We start from the raw sequence: 6005 nt of genomic DNA on the forward strand, positions 1-6005 counted from the left end.
ATACACTGGTCTCAATTTTGAACAAAATACAAGGCAACATTCTTGAGTTAGGAAGAGTGCAGGAAAACTTAGGCCAGGAGCGACCCAATGCTATAGCTCCGGATTGGTGGCTTTATCTGGGAAATTTTACACTGCAGCAAACACACCTGAGGCGTTTCTCGTTAAAACTAATGGAGCCATAATTAATGTTTGAATAAAGTGACTCGTGCGTTCCTTCGCTTTTGACTTAGTAACATGGCCCATGAAAAATGGCGACGCTCTATTCAGTTGATGTTTAAAAGCTTCCCAGCTATTTCTTAAGAAATCTTCTTCCTTTTTCCTGGATGTATGTCCACAAAAAAGTAGGTTTCCTGCAGGTTTAATCTCAACTCTGTGCTGAGTTAGTTGGTGTTTTTTAAACCTGATGATAGAAGTATTGCAGTTGCCTCTAATGTCCTGTGATGGGAATTCCTGTTCCTAAGTACTATAGAATGAAAGTGCTCTTGTGTGTGAACTTTACTCCTCATCAAACTTGCTTACAAGATTGGATAGTTTACTGTCATTTATTGTGTAATCTCTTGCAGTTGGGTAAAGTATAGGATGGTATCTGGTGCCTGTGGAACTGAATTCAGCAAGAATTAGGACAGTGGGCGAGAAAGATTATAGGAGAGAAAGGAATATCTTCTGATCAAAATGCTGCCCATCGTTACTTAATTAGGTTATCCCATTTTTTAGGAAACATTTTTTACTCGTGTCCTTCTGTTGTTGGAACTTGAGGACTGCATTAGGCTCAATGCTCAGTGGAAGGGGAGACCAGAGAGCTAGTCCCGATCTGCTGTTCCTCAAAGTAAAAACAGGAACCACTGGAAACCCTCAGCAGGTCTGACGCCATCTATAACCTCGCTTTCTCCACAGATGCTGCCAGACCTGCTGAGTGTTTCCAACATTTTCCGTTCTTATTTCACATATCCAGCGTCTGCTGTGCTTTGCGTTTAGTTGGAAAGACGAGACGTGCTGTCGAAGCTTTTCACTCGCATTCATCAGGACAGACACAAGAATGCCAAATTTCAAAGGGGTGAGGCTTGTTTGGCACGTCGGTTCTGATTGGTTGAGATGTTACCAGTCAACACCTTTTCCTCATACAACATAACTTGTTGCTGCCTTTGAAATCTGCCATCCTTGCATCTGCCCCCATGACTGCAAGTCAATAACTTGGACAGAATGTCACTTTCTTCAGCAGCACTCAAGTACTGTATTATCAAGTGACTACTGGCTTTCCGTTTGTGCTGTAGCAGCTGATTCCTGCTGTGTTCCAGTTTTAAGAAGAAAAATTATCTAGCAATTTGCAAGGACTTCCCCATTTTTGAAAAATCCTTTCTGAAATCCTCTGCTATTGTACACGTGAAACAATGAGTCATCTCTCTCCAAACAGTCCCACTTACCTGTGGTGGTCCCGAGACCCGAACAAGACCCAGAGCCGTTGGGGGATGGGAGGAGGTTTAGGAGGAAAGAAAGCAGTGTTGATTTAATGATAGGAAGGATTCCAAAATCTTGCCACATTTGAGTCGTATGTAATGGTCTTCGCAAATTGGTGATGGAATTTATCTTTCGTCAAGGGTTTCCTTTTTTTAATAGTCGCGGGCTGGTCCTACACTTTAAACTCGACCGTTGTACTCATTTCAGCCTTTCAATATATTCCCTTTGAAATCTCGCTCTTGGTTCTGATCTGACATCAGCTAAGGGAAAATTGTATGGTATACCAAATCTAAAGGGATCCTGAGTCTTGAGAGATCCATTTACATTTTAGAATTAATTAAAGGGGAAGTGTAATCTACTAAATTGCCGTATAATCCTGAATGTTGAAAATACATTTACTGGCGTCTTGGTGTCTCTCGGTTCCTTCGGGGAGGGGGGGGTTGAAATTCCCCTTTTAACGAAGAGCAGAAGACTGCCTATGCTTTCCCTTGTAATTAATGGCCTTGCCAACCAAGCCATTCTCCAAAGATCACATGTTTGGAAGCGTTACATTTATGTGACTCCATTGCTGTGTTTCTTTTTGGTTACAGAGGTCAAAAAGGAACAGATGCGATTTTTCTCAATCTTTTTGTAAGAAGTGAGTTTCTGCCTCGACTATTAACATTAGTGAGAGGAACAGGCATTTGGCGAAGAAGTCCTCCTCTGCAAATCGGGAGTAACCCCCCAAGAGCACCTGTTGCCCCTCTGTCTCCCACGGTGTTGATGAAGTAACCTTGACACTGGAGATTTTGTCAGACACTCTGCTCTGTTAAGTGGACAGGGAGAAAATTTCTCAAATGTAATTTCTAGAATATAAACTGTAAACTGTTTCCATTCCCCACACCCCCCCCAACCATCAAAATAGAAAACATATGTAATACTTAAGGTTTTGCGCAATTATAATTTGCTTCAAAAAGAACTCAAAGCCGTCTTTGATCTTTCTTCTTCTGTCTCTCTTCCCTGCCCACTCTCAATTTGGACTGCCAATCCCATCCTGAACGAGCTTCATTTCTCCTGCTCTTGTCTTTCTAGTGCATTGAATAATGTGTTCACCTCCAATTCCAATCTAAATCCTTTGAAGCCAGACAGTACCTGCTGCAGCTAAATTAATGAAGCTTAAATGGGGAATTTAACACACACCATGCACTAACAGTCGGGAACAGAAGGTGGTTAAACCCACAAAAACATGTCAGCTCCAAGCTAACATTTAACCAATGGTTTTGGGCGAGGATTGGGGTTCCAAAGCAGGGAAGAACCAGAAGATATTGGTAAATGTCCAGAAGCCAACCACAATATTCGACATTATATGAGCAATACAGATGAATACCCTTCCCCCATTTTTTGCGGACCATAATGTGAGATTAAAGGAAGAAAAATACATGTTAGTTTAATCCTATGCCAAAAAATGTTGGCGGAGTTTGTGGTGTGCAATACATACTGTGAAAAAGAGAAACCAGTGTTAGAGAAATGTTCAGAGTACAGCAGCAGAGCAACATTCATGGAATTTACAGTGCTGAAGGAGGCCATTCGGCCCATCGAGTCTGCACCGGCCCTTGGAAAAAGCACCCTACTTAAGCCCACACCTCCACCTTTTTGGACACTAAGGGCAATTTAGTATGGCTAACCCACCTAACCTGCACATCTGAGGATTATGGGAGGAAACCGGAGCACCCGGAGGAAACCCACGTAGAGACTGGAAGAACGGGCAGACTCCGCACAGACGGTGACCCAAGCTGGGAATCGAACCTGGGACCCTGGAGTGGTGAAGCAACAGTGCTAACCACTGTGCTACCATGCCATCCAACGTTACTCTGCTGCAGCCTGTGCAATGTTTCTGTATTATTTATGATGCTGTTAACTAATAAATTACAGAACTGTCTATACAAGTGTTTTTTTAATGTACATGACAGCTTAAAGAGTGGCGGAATGCCAAAGTCATTGTAAATCAAAACTGCTTTTGCTAGCTCACTTCCCACCTTCCAAACTAAAACAGTTTCTATTGTTAAATTCATTGTCCTGTGTGGCACTGGTCCAAGCAGACTGGAGAGGCTCCAGGTCTACATTGAATTAGCTGATCTCAGTCAGAAGGCAGTGATAAAGTCAGTAAAGAATAAGCTTTGAGGTCCATATGGCGAGGAAGATTAAAGAAAGGCGTAAAGTGTCTAGCACAGAAACAGACCATGCTGCATGTCAGCCTCCTCTTACCCTGCTTCATAAATCCTGTCTGCACATGCTACTATTCCTTTCTCTTGTGTGTGTATCTAGCCTTCCTTGGATAATAACTCTGCTATACACCTCAACAACTCTATAGGTAGCAAGTTTCATATTCTAGCCATCCTACTGGGTAAAGAAGTTTCTTCTGAATTCTTTATTAGATTCAATAGCGACTATTTTGCTACTTATATTATGACCACCAGTTCTGGTCCAGTGCACAATCTCCGCTGCTCCCCCACCTCCACCCCCCCCCCCCCCCCCCCCCGCCCCTCCCCAAAGTGAAGTAGAAACATCTCTAAGTCTACTCTGTCAGACTGCTCCATAATCTTTAAAACCTTCATCGGATTTGCCATCAAAAATGCTTTTTTTTTCTCTTCAAAGCTACAAATTATTAGTAGGCCAATTCGCCCTTTGAACCTGCTCCACCATCAAGAAGATCATGCCTGATCTGAATTCTACATTCCCAGCTACTCTCAAAAAATTTCCACCCCTTTGCTTATCAAGGATCTATCATGTTCTGCCTAAAAAATATTCAAAGACTGCTTTCCACTGCGTTTTGAGGAAGCGAGTTCTGGAGGCTCAGGGAAAACAAAATTCTACTCGGCTCTGCCTTAAACAGTGACTCTTAGTTCTAGATTCTTCCACAAGAGGAAACATCCTTTCCCTGACCCTGTTAAGGCCCCTCAGGATCTTGGATATTTCAATCAAGTGACCTCTTCCCCTTCTAAACTCCAGCAGATACAAGCTCAACTTCAACATGCCTGCCCAGTAGTGTAATAATAATCTTTATTGTCACAAGTATGCTTACATTAACACTGCAATGGGGGCACACTGGCACAGTGGTTAGCATTGTTGCCTACGGCACTGAGGACCCGGGTTCGAATCACGGCCCTGGGTCACTGTCCGTGTGGAGTTTGCACATTCTCCCTGTGTTTGCGTGGGTTTCACCCCCACAACCCAAAGGTGTGCAGGATAGGTGGATTGGCCACGCTAAATTGCCACTTAAATGGAAAAAAATTATTGGGTACTTCAAATTTATATATTTTTTTAAAACACTGCAATGAAGTTACTGTGAAAAGTCCCTGGCGCCACATTCTGGCGCCTGTTCGGGTACACGGAGGAAGAATTCAGATTGTCCAAATTACCTAACAGCACGTCTTTAAGTCTTCTAAGGTTGTAAATCTTTGTAATTCTCTATCCCAATGGCAATGGATGCTCTGTTGTTGAGTATATTCAAGACTGCAAACAATATATTTTTGAACACAGGGAATCAAGGGATTGTGGGGGCGGACAAGAAAGTGTGGTTGAAGGTGAGTCATAAGTTATTCATGAAGGCCTGTCTTCTCAACCTTGCCCCTCGCCTGACGTGTAATCTTCAGGTTAAATCAGTCTGCTCTTCCCCTTAAAGAGGGGAAATAAGCCTTTGGTCCATCTGGGGCATTGGCGACCACTGAATGGCAGAGTTGACTCCAGGGTCCAAATGACATACTCTTGCTCCCAATTTTTATGTCGCCTTCCCTCTCGCTCTCTCGGCCTCTTGCTTTCTATCTCTTACCTTGCTTTACCCCTTCCTAACCTACCTAATGAAAGCCGCCCTGAAGATCAATCACGACAGGTGGGAAACTCCAGCTGTGGACACAGAAGGTTGCTTTGAAGCTCCATGCCAGGCCAGAAAACAAGGTGTTAGCAGAGATCATCCCGCATCACAGGCAAGTAAGAATTTCATATGTGTCTCTTATTGCAACCCTCTTTCTGGAATTGGCCATGAAAATTATTGCGGCGGCATGGTAGCACAGTGGTTAGAACAGTTGCATCGCAGCTGGAGGGTCCCAGGTTTGATTCCGGGCTTGGGTCACTGTTTGGAGTCTGCACGTTCTCCCTGTATCTACGTGGGTTTCCTCCGGGTGCCTGGTTTCCTCCCACAGGAACAAAGATGTACGGCTTAGATGGATTGGCCATGTTAAGATTGCCCTTGGTGTCCAAAAAGGTTGGGTGAGGTTGCTGGGTTGGGTGGAGGTGTGGGCTTGGGCGTGATGCTCTTTCCAAGAGTCGGCGTGAATTCGATGGGTCCCTCTACACCTACACTGCTTCAAATTTTATGAGTTATTTTTACTGTATGAAGTAGTCCTGTAGACCTGGGCAGCTTTGCTAAAACTTTTAACACGTTATTTCCCTCCTCCCACCCGACTCGGGTTCTTTCCAGGTACAAACCTGATCCTTGATCCAGCAAGGAGAAACTTTGGGAGACTGAAATAATTCTCAGCAAGGGCTACCATCCACCTTGAACTTTCTTTCTA

The sequence above is a fragment of the Scyliorhinus canicula genome, chromosome 19, assembly GCF_902713615.1.
Source record: "Scyliorhinus canicula chromosome 19, sScyCan1.1, whole genome shotgun sequence".
Taxonomy (NCBI): Eukaryota; Metazoa; Chordata; class Chondrichthyes; order Carcharhiniformes; family Scyliorhinidae; genus Scyliorhinus; species Scyliorhinus canicula.